The sequence below is a fragment of the Lithobates pipiens genome, unplaced genomic scaffold, assembly GCF_037356315.1.
Source record: "Lithobates pipiens isolate NorthernLeopardFrog02 unplaced genomic scaffold, aLitPip1_a1.2 Scaffold_30, whole genome shotgun sequence".
Classification (NCBI taxonomy): domain Eukaryota; kingdom Metazoa; phylum Chordata; class Amphibia; order Anura; family Ranidae; genus Lithobates; species Lithobates pipiens.
The window spans coordinates 181,477,195-181,494,402 of record NW_027507791.1 but is presented as its reverse complement, the minus strand read 5'-3'; the positions used below and the strand labels follow the sequence as shown (position 1 = coordinate 181,494,402).

At 45.7% G+C, this 17,208-nt stretch overlaps 1 pseudogene across 1 annotated transcript in view; it reads right to left on the bottom strand.

The window, feature by feature from the left end:
* Positions 1 to 486: 486 nt before the first annotated feature.
* Positions 487 to 17,208, bottom strand: part of LOC143943399 (death-associated protein kinase 2-like) — a 112,156-nt pseudogene continuing 95,434 nt past the window's right edge. Inside the window, exons 4-8 of the transcript XR_013264931.1 lie at positions 7,820 to 7,947; positions 6,187 to 6,339; positions 4,650 to 4,695; positions 3,104 to 3,193; positions 487 to 711 (exon numbers count right to left, since the gene is read on the bottom strand). The product of XR_013264931.1 is annotated as a death-associated protein kinase 2-like (transcript). The remainder of the gene's footprint in view (positions 712 to 3,103; positions 3,194 to 4,649; positions 4,696 to 6,186; positions 6,340 to 7,819; positions 7,948 to 17,208) is intronic.

The following is a 17,208-nucleotide window of genomic DNA, read 5'->3' as shown; positions in this document are numbered from 1 at the left end:
TAAGCATAAGCGTCAGACCCCCCCGAAAGGGCGCATTCCGTTGCTTAGTTCGGCAATCCCCTTCCAACTCATACCATCCTTGACAAGGCTCATTCACTTTTTCAACAAGACAAACAACAATCAACAAATAATTCCAGCAATATAAACCAAATATACAGTAATTCTAGACTCACCACTAGAGGCTGGTATTTTACCTGGAGAACCGTAACTGACAGAACGGATAGGCACAAATCAGGGGAGCACAGAATATATATAAGAAAAATAAAGCTTTTTCTTACCTGCGCAGGTTTTTATCTGTGGTTCCCGGTATGCCTGTTCCTTTTGTTCCGTCAGCCTCATTCGTCCACCTCTTGTAGTCTCGCTGGCGAGTCCGTGTTCGGGCGCTAAAAATTGTTAAGTGTGACTATCAATGGGTCACATTAATGAGTTTATATTGCTGTTTCCCAATTATTATGCTCTTATCTTAGAAATAAGACACAGAGACCGTTCTCTGTATATCAGCTCCGAGCATGAAGTCCCGTGCCAAGTTTAAGGTTTTTTATTCAAAGTTATTTATGCACAAACAAAGACAGGTCAGCAAGATAACAGTTATCATACGATTTCCATATAAGGTAATACTTGATTACACAAGTGATCATGCGATGTTGACCCATGGGGGGCGGATGGGGGGCGGATGCCTAACTACTCCCATATTGCATCAAACACCAATTTCTGAAAAACAAGTAAAGAACACCTCTAACTTAGAAAAACCTGATCTTCTCAATACTAAATATATGAGAATAATATATTATCGGGTTTAGATACACTACATGCATACAGGAATGTGAATTCCTAAGGGTGGCTATTGGTCACATATATCACCATCTCTGTGTTTTTGAATAATCCTGACAGTATGTGGTCGATCTAAGTGACTGTTCTTTATTTTGGGGGGGCTGCCCCCAATACTTACCAGATCCTCATCACTTTTCGCGGTATGACACAGCAGCTTCATGCGGCAGAGTCGATTACACGCAGACACCATGTTGTATGACAGGTGAGGGAGAGATATGATCACATACAATTACAACCTACATGTACACTTCAGAAGATCAAAGAGCAAGTAAAAATCCTGGATGGCCGCACACCAATACAACACCTTTTATTTGTGAATTAAACTCCAAAACAGTCAGTCCATGCTATGCAGAGGTAGAGGCAAATAGCTTGCGCGTTTCACACCATGAGTTGGTGCTTATATTATCATAGCTATGATTAAGCACCAACTTACGGTGTGAAACGCGTAAGCTACTTTAATTCACGAATAAAGGTGTTGTATCAGTGTGCGACCGTCCAGGATTTTTTCTTGCTCTTTGGTCCATTGCAGAGCCTGCACCTGTGTCTCAAGGAACCCCTTTTACACTGCAGAAGATGCCAGTGCTATATAAATGAATAATAATTGGTAGCATTAGAATCCCACACACTTCTAGGTTGGATACTCAGAGATTACCAACAGTGTCGGTAGTAGCTAAGGGCTCATTCACACTATGAACAACGAGGGTGTCTGTGCATAGGAGTACAGTGTTTGCATACAACCCTCTGTACATATCAGTCTTGGATAAGTGGTTAGGAGCACCTAGTGAAAGTCAGGTCAGATACCTCCAACATGTTTTGTAACTAGACAAAACACGTTGGCTGTACCTGACATTTCTGTTCCAATAATTCTAATGTACTTCCAAGCAAGATAACCATTGTTTATTAGGTGCTCCTAACCACATATCAAGGATTATAATGTCTAATGAGCAATCTTATCGTGACCAGAGATGCAGCAGCTGAGGAACTTCAACCAGGTCTTATCAAGGGTTTACCTCCTCCAAGGAACACAATGCCCCCGCCCTTCTAGCTGGATTTACACAAAACCCAATTCTCTTCCTTACTGGTTCAGAGCTTCTGCAAATCTACCTATACAAACCAATGACAGGCTGCAGATGTATAACTGGTAACTGCACGTCTGATGGATAGGCAGCCCTAGAAGCAAACCGGTTGGCATCCAGGGCCACCCATCTGTCTCTATACGCAAGTAAATGTTTAGATGTGCACTTACCTGCATGCAGCCCCAGCCTGTCATTACCGGTCACCCCCAGACGGAGAATAGAGTTTGTTTCTCACATTGTAGGTCTCTCTGCACCCGTGTAAATGAGCCCAAATGCCCTAAGTGTGGAAGGACACCAAATGTTTGATTGCTGACAGCAGCTTATTAAGTAGCTGCTTGCATTCCCTAAACTTCATTGAAAAATAAAAACTGAAAGGCGATTGGTTGCTTTAGGGCAAGAGATCGTTCAAACGTTGCGACAGCCCTTGCCGCCCCCTCTGCAAAATGATCTACGGTGGATTTCTTTTCAAAGCATGCTTGACAGGCGGCGAGGAGGGGATATGTCACCTCTTCACCACCTGGTTAACCCCGAAAATGGCAAACCACCAGAATGCATTTGCGTGCGTTGCACGTGGTTGTGGGGCAGCCCCATAGGGTAGCATTCAGCAGCGGCAATGCCTGCCAACGTGACATGCTCACGTAGGGAAGGAAAATGATGACGCGCCGCATTCCAAGAAATGTCTAAGCACTGTGAGCAAGTTGAAACGCGTCAGTAGGCATGGCCTGGGAGGAGTTGGCCTGAGGTTAATTTTACTTTTCTTTATTTCTTGGCTGTTTTCTTGGAGGGCAGTGCTTCATCCTTTTCCTTCCCTACATGTGCACACAGAGCTGGGATGGGCTCTCTCTAGGATCAAGGTTTATGGTCACGATGTGACATGCTATTTTAATTTCATTTTGCTTCGGGTCTGCTTCATGGCCACGGCATGTGTCCAGCCCTCAGTGGCTGCATGCCCTGCTTCTGGCGGCGGTAAAACCGCAGCTCAACCGCCTGTTTTTTTCTGCCCCCTAGCTGCACCTGTAAACAAAGCCTAATGCTGTGTACACATGACCGGACTTTTCAGCAGAACTCCGTCGAAAAGTCCGCCAGAGTTCATTCCGATGAAAAGTCCAGTCGTGTGTACGCGGCATAACAGAGATGCAGCTTTTGCACATCTTATGGATGGATAATTCCATGTAAATCCTTTCTTCAGGACTCACCTTCCATTTCCGGCGAGAATTAAATTTCTTGAAGTTCTTCATGTTGATCGACGATCGACTTCTGTTGACGGCTTGTTTTCTGTTCAGAGGCTACGGGAACAGAAACATACTTTTTAAAACGTAGAAATAAACTGAGCTAGTGTACCACCTACTGACAAGAAAAGAGTACTACATAAAATTGGATAGATGGGGGGGGGGGGGGACTGTCGCAGAATGTAGGGGAGGAAGACAGCGAGGGTTTAGTTCCCTGTAAAAGAAAACTATGAAACACAAGGGCTCCCAGTGCTGACCACCTCCTGAAAATGCTTGCTGCCTGGCTCTCCCTAGCTTTAGTACTTTAGTCCGCGTTTCAAGTTGGTGATTTTAAAAAGGCATTGAAACCTGAGATTCAACATAACTGGACAAGAAGAGGTCATCAGAGGCAGTCCCTATGACCATTAACATGTCTTACATGCAAACAGATCAACAGTTTTCATGCCTTGACCACCAAAAAGCAGACCTGTGATATCAACCAATCACCAATAACTTGTGTTCATCACAGAGGGATATGGAGGCCACTGATGGCCAATGACAGTCAGCGTTAGAAGATCTTCTCACTCTTCTTCTGGCTGTGGTGATGGTTGTCCATACTGTTTATGTCTGTTGCCTGGTCTTAAGAGTTAATGACAACTTCTAGCTACCTACTATATGTTGGACATCTTGGCTGATTATTCCCACTGTGTGGCCCCTGTTTGGTGGCCCTTTCTCCAGGAATTGGGTTTTCCCCGGAAAGAGGGCCTCCCATTTTGCGTCTCCACTGTTTTACATATAAGGTTCAACAGTTTTCATGCCTTGACCACCAAAGAGCAGAACTGTGCTATCAACCAATCACCAATAACTTGTGTTCACCACAGAGGGATATGGAGGCCACTGATGGCCAATGACAGTCAGCGTTAGAAGATCTTCTCACTCTTCTTCTGGCTGTGGTGATGGTTGTCCATACTGGTGATGGTTGTCCATACTGCTGATGTCTGTGGCCTGGTCTTAAGAGTTAATAGCAACTTCTAGTTACCTACTATATATATGTTGGACATCTTGGTTGATTATCCCCACTGTGTGGTCCCTGTTTGGTGGCCCTTTCTACAGGAATTGGTTTTTCCCCCGGACAGAGCGCCTCCCATGTTGCTCCTCCACTGCACTCCATTGTTTTTTGGCAGAGAAGGAGTTTTGATTCTCACTTATGTTGTATAGTTGGTGGACATCCTATAAAATGCTTCAATGTCCTGAAGAAGTGAACATTGTTTCACGAAACGCGTCCAGTACTAGGATGTCAACTGCCTATTTCTACACACACACACATACATATATACATATACATATACATATATATATATACACACATATACACAAATATTTATCATATTTTGATATATTTCACGGAAATTTAATAGGATTTAAATTTATCTGAATAAAATTATATTTTTTTTAAGAATTCAGTGATTTACTGTTTTTTGGTGCATTTTGGATCCTCCATGTGAGTGAACCCTTGTTGCCGATTGTCACTTACCTTTATCCATGGGTGAATCAGACACTCCACCGCTGTCATCCTGTCGCTGTGGAGAAAACAAAAAGCAGAATTGTTACAAATCCTAAAATAAATCGATTCAGGGCAATCAGTAAAAAAACAAAACAAAAAAAACAACTTTTGATTGGTCCCTGAACTTTGCTCATTTGCTCTCAGTTTTGCCAGCCGGGAGCAAACCAGATCAGCTAAGCATTCCCAACAGCACAGAATAATGGAGGACTGCACTGATCTTCTTGGGGGGGGGGGGTTTGCAGTAACTTGTCTATTGTACGACGTGCAAAAGAGGGGGGTGCTACATGTCATAGGGATGCATACTAGCACATTATGCAGCTGTCTTGGGGGTAAAAGTGTCCAGGAGACATGTGCAATTTGTTTCTTTCTGACTTTGTTTTTCAACGAACCAAAACTTCGACAAAATTAGTTAATTCGGAAATATTAAAATTAGTGAAAACCTGTTTACCAAATCTTTCTGAAAATGTGAAAACAAAATTTAAATCCAAAAATTAAAAAATCCGAAAATTCAGAAAGAACAAAAAAAAAAAAAAAAAAAAACAGAAATTCAACATAAAAACGAAAATCCAAAAATAACAACGAACTATTAAATAACTATTACTGCCTATTAAATTATAGGTATTAGAATTTCCTTTCAAATTTGGCTGTTCGTGAACGTAACGGATACGAATTTATCCGAGGTTACAAATTGTCCAAAATAACAAATGCCGAATCTAAAGGAATGTAACGTAACAAATTATTAATAATAATAATAATTAATAATAATACTTTTTTTATTATTATTATTTTGTTATGTTGCATTCATTTAGATGCAGAATTTGTTATTTCGGATAATTCCTAACTTCGGATAAATTTGTATTCGTTACATTCACCAACAGCCAAGTGTCAAAGAAATTTCCAATACCTATAATTTAATAGTTAGTTATTATTAGTTAGATATTTTGTATTTTCGAATTTTCGTTCTTTCGAATTTTTGTATTTTCAGATTTTCGTTCTTATTTTCAGATTTCGAATTTTCGGATTTTAACATTTTGGATTTTTAGGAATTTATTCAAAATAACGAATTTCGATCAGAACGAATGATCCAAAAAATGAAAAAAAAAAAAATGAAAAACCAACAACAAATTAAAACGAAAACAAACAAATTTTTCGGCAGTGCACATGTCTAGTGCCCAGTAGGCAAGTGGTTAAGCAGGACAGCTGGAAAATTTGTTTATTTACTGGAATGGTTTACAACCACTTTAATGCTGATCACATGATCACTGTGATTGACTGTCACAGTGATAACATGATCGGGACCCCGTCCCACCGGCTCCCGATCATAAACCAAGGCCATAAGCTGTCTACGACAGCTCAGTTCCTGTGCCGGGAGCGCAAAGCGGGCACGCTCTCAGCACAGATGCCTCAGTCCCTATAGATGCATATGTTTTCTGTGTGACCATAAAAAGCCCACCCGCCCTGTGCGTGGTCAGCAGGGAGCTAATGGCGTTCAGTCTGGATGACAAACCTGGGATCTTTGAGCAGCAGCTGTCGAATGAAGTCTTTGGCCATTTCACTGGTTTCTTTAAAGAAGCGATCGTCAAATTCATAATTCCCGGCGACTACGTTTGTTAATGTTTCTGCATCAGTTTCACCTTGGAATGGCGACATTCCGCTGAGACTGGAAAAAAAAAAAAAGAGAGAATATAAGGGTTGAGTTGGCCCAACATTTTAAGAGTAACTCCAGCCAAAGAGCTACAAAATAAATCAAGTGGTTTCCTATATACTACACTTTTGAGTTGAGTTGGCGCCCTCTGTTTCCTTTATATATTGCAGAGATCACTTCCGTCTCATTGAGGAGATGCCACAGATATTTTTGGACCTATGGCCTTTTTAAATATAATCCTATACCCCCCACAGCACATTCATGTGTAGGAATGAGTTATAGTTTGGCTGTATCCCCAACCTGCGCCATTCTCGATAATTCAAGGTGCTATAATAATTTCTAAGTGATTTGCTTTACCACCATAAAGTTCCATAATCCTGTTCAGCCAGTCTTGTGATCCACTGTCTAGTTACGAGGGTGACATCACTGTTTACTATAGCGGCTTTGCAGCTTCCTGTGTCCCTTGCTTGGCAGATGGACTATAAAAGCTTCACCACACTACTGAGGCCTCCATGTCCTCCTCTATGTTCAACACTTCCACTGCATCACTCTCAGAGGAGGTGGCCTGTTAGTGGGTCCTGAGGACAGGAGTTGAGGACCACTGGGTTAGATGATCCGTACACCATACACTGCAACTAGTAATCCTGGAGTCCATAAGCATCATAATGCTCGCAATGGCAAGCAGTTATTGATCAGCGAGGCCACGTGACTGTGCTGACCAATGAGGGATCTCTTCTTGCCTCTGAAATTCCATCCCAGAAGAATGGGGCTCAGAAGAAGTTCTAAATTGGTCAGCGTGGTCACGTGGCTTTCGACCTCCTGGATGATTTGGCTGTGTTGTCTGTTCTCTGTGCAGTCTCCCAGAACTCTCTTTACCTGCTGCAGGTGCCACTGATCACCTCCAGCACCCCACATTGTCCCCAGCACTTCCTCCAGTGGGCAGTGCTAAAGGCCAGCTGCCAACAAAGCCAATCGGGGTGTTCCTCTTTCCCCAGCATTTCTTCCTTGACAGTGGGCAGGGTCAAAGTCCAGCTGACAATGCAGCCAATTAGGGTCCTCCTCTTTCCCCGGGACTTCCTTCTAGACCAAAGTCCAGCTGCCAATAAAGTCAGGGGCCAATCAGGTTCCTCCTCCTTTCATAGGACTTCCTCCTTGCCAGTGGGCAAGACCAGCTGCCAATGCAGCCAATCAGGGTCCTACTTATTCCCCAGCACTTCCTCCTTGCAAATGGGCAGGGCAAAAGTCTAGCTGGCAATGCAGCCAATCAGGGTCCTCCTCTTGCCTCGCAACTTCCTTCTTGCCAGTGGGCAATGCCAAACTACAGCAGCCAATCAGCGTCCTCCTCTTTTCATAGGACTTCCTCCTTGCCAGTGGGCAAGGACAAAGTATAGCTGCCAATGAAGCCAATCAGGGTCCTCCTCCTATGATAGGCCTTCCTCTTCGCCAGTGGGCAAGGCCAAACTACAGTTGCCAATGCAGCCAATCAGGGTCCTACTTATTCCCCAGCACTTCCTCCTTGCAAATGGGCAGGGCAAAAGTCTTGCTGGCAATGCAGCCAGAGTCCTCCTCTTTCCCCAGCACTTCCTTCATGCCAGTGGGCAATAGGGTGACCACATTTCCAAACTGCCATTCAGGGACACCTATTTAATAATCTGTAGTAAACTCCAGTGATCCTGCCATAAAGGCCCATGTGCGGGGCACATCCTGTTATCGGGTGACAACTCAGTGTCCATCAATCAGTAGTATGACTGTGTTGTCACCCTGTCACAATGCTCCCAATATAAGCCAGTGTTTCTCAACTAGGGTTGCTCCAGAGGTTGTTAGGGGTTCCTTGAGCAATGAACAATTTCTGTCTCTCAGATAAGTTCCCTCTGACACCATTGATCTTCTTTTTAGAGATCTGTCGGGGGTAATTCTTCCCAATGACCACAAGTGTAAGGAGCATTCTTCCCACTGACCATCACACTAATGTAACAGATGAAAAATAAGCTCTGGACTGCCGCACTCTTCAGAAGACCACTTTCTTTTATTGGAAAATCACATCGCAGCTCAACAAACACAGTGAACATGATGAATAAGCACTACAGCTAGTGCGAAACATCAGCAATTTTTCCTTGTTTGCTGTGTTTGTTGAGCTGTGATTTTCCAATAAAAGAAAGTGGTCTTCTGAAGAGTGCGGCAGTCCAGAGCTTGTTTTTCGTCTGTTGCTAGTGGTAATAGCCAGCACCTGTGGCTTCCCAGACGAAGAGACAGTTTACAGCCTGCATGTGTGCTCCTGGAGCGGTGAGATCCCTTTCCCATCACACTAATGCATCATGAGTTGTAGATATAGTAATTTTCAACAAGGGTTTCCTGGGGCCAGAAATGTATTACAAGGGTTCCTCTGTGTTGAAAAGGTTGACAAAGGCTGGTATAAGCAGTCATGCCGTAGGCATGATCCACTGTTGTCACCATGAGTAATCCAGCCCTGGGAAATGCCATGCAGCCATTATTGGTATGTTGAAGTGGCGGAAAAAAGGCTGCAGGAGGATCAACAGCACTAAACTCCAGCTATGAATGAAAAGGGCTCTTCTACTCCTCCCCATAAAAAAAATTAAACATCAGCAGTTACAAATTCTGTAGCTGCTGACTTTTATTATTAGGACAATTACTGTATACTTTGATGCACTTGGCCAGCTTAAACATGTATTGCAATGTATGAGAACAAAAAAATCCCTGTTTTAATGCAAAGTTTGCAATGAGTGTATGAGTAGAGTACAGTACAGTAGAGAAGAGCAGGGCAGAGCAAAGTAGAACAGAGTAGTGTAGGGAAGAGAAGAACGCAGTAGAGTAGAGAAGAGCAGCACAGAGCAGAGAAGTTTAGAGTAGAGCAGTGCATAGTAGGGTAGAGTAGTGTAGGGACTCGCCAAAGAGGGATTACTTTGATGCACTTGGCCAGCTTAAACATGTATTGCAATGTATGAGAACAAAAAAAATCCCTGTTTTAATGCAAAGTTTGCAAAGGAGTGTATGAGTAGAGTAGAGCAGAGTACAGTAGAGAAAAATCCCTGTTTCAATGCAAAGTTTGCAAAAAGTGTATGAGTAAAGTAGAGCAGAGCACAGTAGAGTAGAGAAGAGCAGCGCAGAGTAGAGTAGAACATAGTAGAATAGAGAAGAGCAGCGCAGAGTAGAGAAGTTTAGAGTAGAGCAGTGCATAGTAGGGTAGAGTAGTGTAGGGACTCGCCAAAGAGGGATTACTTTGATGCACTTGGCCAGCTTAAACATGTATTGCAATGTATGAGAACAAAAAAAATCCCTGTTTTAATGCAAAGTTTGCAAAGGAGTGTATGAGTAGAGTAGAGCAGAGTACAGTAGAGAAAAATCCCTGTTTCAATGCAAAGTTTGCAAAAAGTGTATGAGTAAAGTAGAGCAGAGCACAGTAGAGTAGAGAAGAGCAGCGCAGAGTAGAGTAGAACATAGTAGAATAGAGAAGAGCAGCGCAGAGTAGAGTAGAATATAGTAGAGTAGAGAAGAGCAGCGCAGAGTAGAGTAGAGCATAGTAGAATAGAGAAGAGTAGAGTAGAGCATAGTAGAATAGAGAAGAGTAGAGTAGAGCATAGTAGAATAGAGAAGAGCAGCGTAGAGTAGAGTAGAGCATAGTAGAATAGAGAAGAGTAGAGTAGAGCAGAGTAGAATAGAGAAGAGCAGCGTAGAGTAGAGCATAGTAGAATAGAGAAGAGCAGCGCAGAGTAGAGTAGAGCATAGTAGAATAGAGAAGAGCAGCGCAGAGTAGAGTAGAACATAGTAGAGTAGAGAAGAGCAGCGCAGAGTAGAGTAGAACATAGTAGAGAAGAGCAGCGCAGAGTAGAGTAGAACATAGTAGAGTAGAGAAGAGCAGCACAGAGTAGAGTAGAACATAGTAGAGTAGAGAAGAGCAGCGCAGAGTAGAGTAGAATAGAGTAGTGTACAGTAGAGCAGTGCATAGTAGGATAGAGTAGTGTAGGGACTGGCCAGAGAGGGATTACTTTGACGCAGTTGGTCAGCTTAAACATGTATTGCAATGCATGTGAACCAAAAATCCCTGTTTTCATGCAAAGTTTGCTAGAAAGGGTATATGGCAGTATGCAAAGGGTTCATTCAGGACTTCCCAGCACAGTGACCTAGCGGACAAAAACAGCTTTCCGTACGTACTAAAGATTGGAAGCTGGCGAAACCACATCATGGTCACATGATTGGCCGATCTTTCCTGACCTCTGGGCATACAGATCCAGTTAAAGGGACACCGGACCTGGGCAGAGGTTAAAGAAAAGGTCAGTTGCTTGCATCAACCAATTAGATCTCTTCCTGCAACAAAAAAAAAAAAAAAGAAAAGAAAAATACATCTTGACTGGATATTCACTTTGTCTTATTGAAGAGGCCCTTCCTGCTGGAACATTAGAAAAATTCAATTATCACACACTTACCACATGTCTGTAGGTGGCCCCAGGGGTTTGTAGTTTATAACTTCTGGTGCTGTGTAATAAAGTCACCCAATTAATACATAGATTTTAATTGCATGAAAATACAGTTGTGTGCTTCTGTCATTACTTATGAATTCAGTTGAAGGGATAGTCCATTGTTGGTGCATAACTACCCCAGAGTACAGAACATTCCCACTTCATAGTGGACCTCTAGCCAATTTATTTGAATTTTGGAAGGAGTAGGGAAGAGTTAGGACCTCCTGCCAGGTTTTATTGTCCTCACTGGGGCAATTCACTTTTACTCTCTATATGTCCTGATGGCCATAGAGTGACTCGGGGCATTGGAGTCAGAGGGTCAGCATGACAGATAGCATATTCAGAGCTCAGCAAGTAGGGCCAGAAATATGTACGGGGGAGATTACTAAAACTAGAGCACTCAGAATGTGGTGCAGCTGTGCATGGTAGCCAGATTCTAATTTCAAGTTGTTCAATTAAAGTGGAAGTAAACCCATGGGTTTAAACCGTTAAAAAAAAAAAAAAAAAGGCATGCCGAGAATGCTAACTGCACATTGGCTGTGCTCTTAGCCAAACGATCAAACCATCCAATGGCTGGTGTCATAACGAATCACATGTGCAGCACCATAGCAGTTGAAGATTAAACAGAGGCAAAGATGGCAGCTTCCTTGGCTGAAAACGATAGGGGAGTTTACTTCCACTTTAAGCTTTGACAAAAAATCTGGAAGCTGATTGGCTACTATGCACAACTGCACCAGATTTTGAACTCTCCAGTTTTAGTAAATCTCCCCCTTGGAGTCCATGTGAACTTGCTCTTGAAGGCACTATCATCTTTACTTCACTTTCACTAACTAATGAGTCACTGATTGGAGCAAACATGCAGCCAGTGAATTCTGATGCTTGCTCCAGACAGGTGATCACTGAGTAGTAAAGCCAGATATCAGGATGACAGTTCTGGGGCCTGCATCTATAGAAATCAATTTAGCAACAGCAGCTTCTGTACCTATATCTTCATTGATTCATTTTAATATGTCAGCCTACCTAAAAGGAATATGTTGGGTTACCTAACAGCTTCCCAAGATCTGACCCTTCAGCAGTGAGATTTTCTTGACAGAGGTTTCAGCTCCTGCCACCTCGACAAGGTCTCAGCACCTCCAAACTAGGGATGAGCAGAACACCCCCCGGTTCGGTTCGCACCAGAACTTTCGAACGGACCCCAATTTCGAACTGAGCCCCCAGGCCCTATATACTCAGAACAGCAGTATACAGGCGGTGCAAACAAGACAGGGACTGTGTAGGTTTGTTGTGTTAAGTTGAATCTGTTTGTAATTTTCAACTGGTACATTTTTAAAGTGTAGCTCCAGTCAAAATAACTATTTTTAAGTTTTTTGGAAAACATAGGGAAGGGTTATCACCCCTGTATAATTTGTTTTGTCGTCCATCTTTGTTCATTTCACTTGCTGTTGTCTCCTTCCGTTTGCAAGTAGGAGATGTTTGTAAGTTGGATGTTTGAAAGTAGGGGCCTGCCCTATGTGCTCTGCAGAACTGGCGGAACAAGGTGTTGGTTTTGCCACAACATTGTAAGCCCTGAAAGTGGCTCTTGGTGGGCGCTGGAGCGCCCTGCTGTGAACGATTATATCAAGAATTGTAATTACATGCCATTGTTGAACAGTGGTAGAAAAATTGACCTTTGGTGGTTGTGGTGCTGGTGCCACAACACTATAAGTCCTCACAGTTACTCTGGGTGGGCACAGGAACGGGCCCTCCTGTGAAATATTATATCAAGAATTGTAATTAAACGCCCCTGTTAAACAGGGGCAGAAAAATTGAGCTTTAGGCACTGGTGCTGGTGCCACCACACTGCAACCTCTCCCATATACTCTAGTTTTATTGCAGGAATTAGCCCTGCTGCAAAGCATTGCATCAAAAATTGGAATTAAACGCCCCTGTTAAACAGGGGCAGAAAAATTGGGCTGACGGCATCACCCAGAACCAGAAATGTTCTTCCAACATATCAGCGGAGGAGGAAGAGGATAGACAATCAACATAACAGGACAGTCACTCAGCATCAGCATAGGCAGTCTTGAAGGGATGTGATATTTCAAAAAAAATTATTCGGTTACATCAGCTTCAGGTGCTTGGTAGCTGTGGGTGATCCAAGACTGATTCATCTTGATGAAGGTCAGTCGATCAACTGATTCGGTGGACAGGCGCACCCTGTGATCGGTAAAGCCACCAGCAGCACTGATGGTGCGTTCCGAAAGAACGCTGGATGCAGGACAGGCCAGTAGCTCAATTGCATACTGTGCAAGCTCTGGCCAGTGATCCATCCTCAAGACCCAGTAAGCCAGAGGATTTTCGGTGGGAAAGGTGTCCAAGTCTGACCTTGCCCCTAGGTATTCCTGCACCATGTAAATCAGACACTAGCGATGGGTGCTGGAACCGATCATACCTTGGGGCTGCGGACTAAAAAATTGTCTGAAAGCATCAGTCAGACGGCCACCTTCTCCACCGCTCCTTCTGACCGATGCCTCAGCAACACGTTGTCCAGGACCAGGAGTTTGTAACCTCCCAGTCTCTGGGAACGCGTTGCACAGACCTTTCTGCAAGGCAACCTTACCCTTGTACCGTGGATCAAGGAGAGTGGCCAGCCAGTAATGGTCCCTCTCCTTGATCCGAAGAATACGAGGATCCTTCCGCAGGCTTTGCAGGATCAGGGAGGCCATGCAGCGTAGGTTAGCTGAGGCATTCGGTCCGGAGTCCTCTGGGTCACTAAGGGCAACATGATCCGCAGCTACCTCCTCCCAGCCACGTACAAGTCCACGTGTTTCTTGGGACTGTAAATCATCTCTACAAGACTGCTGATGCCGAGTGCCAGCCTCCACCTCCATGCTGACACAATCATCCTCCTCCTCCTCTTCCTCCTCCTCCTCATCCTCTTCCTGTGTGATGGGTGGCACAGCAGGAACACTGTCTGGATAAAGGGGGCCTTGAGAGGCAAGGAAGTCCTCCTCTTCCTGCCTCTGTTCTGCCTCAAGTGCCCTGTCCATTATTCCACGCAGCGTATGCTCCAAGAGGTGGACAAGAAGTACAGTGTCACTGATGCATGCACTGTCACTGCTCACCATCCTTGTGGCCTCCTCAAACGCTGACAGGACAGTGCATGCATCCCTGATCATGCCCCACTGGCGTGGTGAGAAAAAACCGAGCTCCCCTGACCCTGTCCTGGTGCCGTAGTCGCACAGGTACTCATTGATGGCCCTCTGCTGCGTGTGCAGCCGCTGCAGCATGGCCAACGTTGAGTTCCACCTGGTGGGCATGTCACATATAAGGCGGTTCTTGGGCAGGTTCAACTCCTTTTGGAGCTCAGCCACCCAAGCACAGGCATTAAATGATTGGCGGAAATGCACACAGACTTTCCTGGCCTGCTTCAGGACATCCTGTAAGCCGGGGTACCTGCCCAAGAACCGCTGAACCACAAGGTTAAGGACGTGAGCTACACAGGGCACATGGGTCAGTTGTCCCTGTCGGAGGGCGGAGAGGAGGTTGGTGCCATTGTCACAAACCACCATTCCTGGCTTAAGCTGGCGTGGCGTCAACCACCTCTCGGCCTGCCCCTGCAGAGCTGACAAAACATCCGCCCCAGTGTGGCTCCTGTCCCCCAAACAAACCAGCGCAAGCACGGCATGGCATCGTTTTGCCTGCGTACTTGCGTAGCCCCTGGAACGCCTACGGAGCACCGCTGGTTCTGAGGACAGAGCACTGGAAGAGGCCATGGAGGAAGAAGAAGAGGAGGGGTGGAGGAGAGAGGTGTGTCACAACCAATAGTAGCATTTTGGAGGCGTGGTGGCGGAACAACCTCCAACACTACTGCACCTTGTCCTGCATCCTTCCCAGCTGCCAGAAGAGTGACCCAATGGGCCGTGAAAGACAGGTAACGTCCCTGTCCATGCCTGCTGGACCATGAGTCAGCGGTATTATGCACCTTACCGCTGACCGCCCTGTCCAGCGAGGCATAGACATGCACATCCACATGCCGGTAGAGAGCCGGAATCGCCTTCCGTGAGAAAAAGTGGCGTTTGGGGACCTGCCACTGAGGAACCGCACATTGTACAAACTCACGGAAGGGGGCCGAGTCTACCAACTGAAAAGGCAGCAGTTGAAGTGCTAGCAATTTAGCCAAGCTAGCATTCAACCGCTGGGCATGTGGATGGCTGGGAGTGAACTTCTTTTGCCGGTCCAGCAGCTGGGGCAGGGACATTTGCCTGCTATAATCGGACGTGGGTGTACTGCTAGCAGAGTGCCCGGAAGCACTTGGCTGTGACACACCTAATTCTACACCTTCATTCCTCTCAGAGCAGGTTTCAGAGAGGACTGAAGGTCTAGTGGGGTTGGAGATGCCAGCTGATGAGGAGCAAGGAGAGGTCCGCTTTGTTCTTTGGTGTGGGTCTTTGAGGTACGCTTGCCAACGAGCTGCATGGCAGGTCAACATATGTCTGGTCAAGCATGTGGTGCCCAAGCGGCTGATGTTTTGGCCACGCGAGATACGTTTGAGACATATGTTGCAAATAGCAGCGGTGCGATCTGATGCACTCGTCTCAAAAAAGGCCCACACCAAAGAACTTTTAGAATAACGCGCAGAGGCAGCGCCCTGCACAGGCGGAGCTCTGCAGTGTGATTCAGTCGGTGTGCTGCCCCTAAGCTGGCCCCCGGAGGGCATCCTGCCTCGTTGGACATGTGCCTCCTCCTCCTCCTCTCTCCTACCAGGCACCCACGTGGAGTCAGTGCCCTCATCATCCCCTCCCTCTTCATCGCTGTAGCAAACCTGGCAATATGCTGCAGCTTGTGGAACATGACTGCCAGATTGCTCTTGAGCATCCCCTCTCTCTGCATTCACGCTACTGTCTTCCTCTAGCTGAGTGTCATCATCAGAGCCTACAAAACACTGGGCATCCTCCTGGAGCATGTACCCAACACTGTGCTCAAAGAGTTCAGGAGACTCCTCAGGAGGACGTGGTGGGTCTAGGGAAGGAGTCACTGATGATGACATTGAGAGGAGGGAAGACGATGCGTTGGCAGCTGCTTTGCTAGTACCCTGAGACTGGGTGAGAGAGGATGAGGAGGATGAAGAGGGCTTGGTCATCCACTCTACCAAGTCGTTGGCATGTTGCGGTTCAACATGTCCAGCTGCCGAAAAGAAGGACAAGCGTGTCCCATGGCCACGTGCTGATGACAATGCACCGCGTCCACGACCAGCACTGTTGTCTCTAGACACAGAGCCTGCTTGCCCTCTTTTATCGGCTCGCGCCTGTCTGCCTCTCCTTGCTGGCCTTCCAGACATGGTAATGGCCTGAAGGGAGTTGGGTAAAACAGCAATTGGGTAGTGTATATTGTGCTGGAGGCACACAACACCCACTAACTCCTGCAGATGTCTTTATTATAGAACACCAGAGATAAAGGGGTATACTGTAATGGAGTCACACAACACCCACTAAGCCCTGCAGATGGCTCTATTAGAGAACAGCAATAAAGGGTAGATACAGGTGTATATTGTGCTGGAGGCACAAAAAAACCACTAACTCCTGCAGATGCCTTTATTATACAACACCAGAGATAAAGGGGTATATACAGATGTATACTGTGCTGTGCTGGAGGCACACACAACTTCCAATAACTCCTGCAGATGGCAAGTGGGCTCAAATAGAGAAGAGCTATGTAGGTGGATATAGCGGTGTGTACTGGGTACAGAGCACGCAGACAGCACGCACAAGCTCCTAACACTACTGACTGCAAGCTCTATTATAAAAGATAGATCACTAGCTATATAGGTGAGGTGAATATAGTGGTGTATACTGCGGTCAGGGCACGCAGACAACAACCACTACAGAAGAGCAAGAGCGAAAATCGGCCGATAACGATCGGTGTGTACTGTGTTGAAGGTACACAGAACACCCACTAACTGCTTCAGACGCCAACACACTACACAAGGCAGCCGCGCTGGCGGCCTTATATAGTGTGGGGCGTGTACTACACAGCCTGAGCTATGATTGGCCACAGGCATCCTGCCTGTGGCCAATCATGGCTCTCCTCGCTGCTGGCGCTGTGATTGGCCAAGCATGCGGGGTCACATTGCATGCTTGGCCAATCATGAGCCAGCAATGCACTGCGATGACGCAGTGCATTGTGGGCCGTGACTGCCACACGAATTTGGCGCGAACGGCCCATAACGTTCGGAATTCGCCGAACGGGCGAACAGCCGATGTTCGAGTCGAACGTATGTTCGACTCGAACACGAAGCTCATCCCTACTCCAAACTCAACAGACATCCTAGTTCCTCCCAACTCAACAGAATATATTAGGTTGCCCAGCAGCTTCTAAGATCTCTGACCCTTCAGCAGTGAGATCTCTTTGCCAGAGGTCTCAGCTCCCC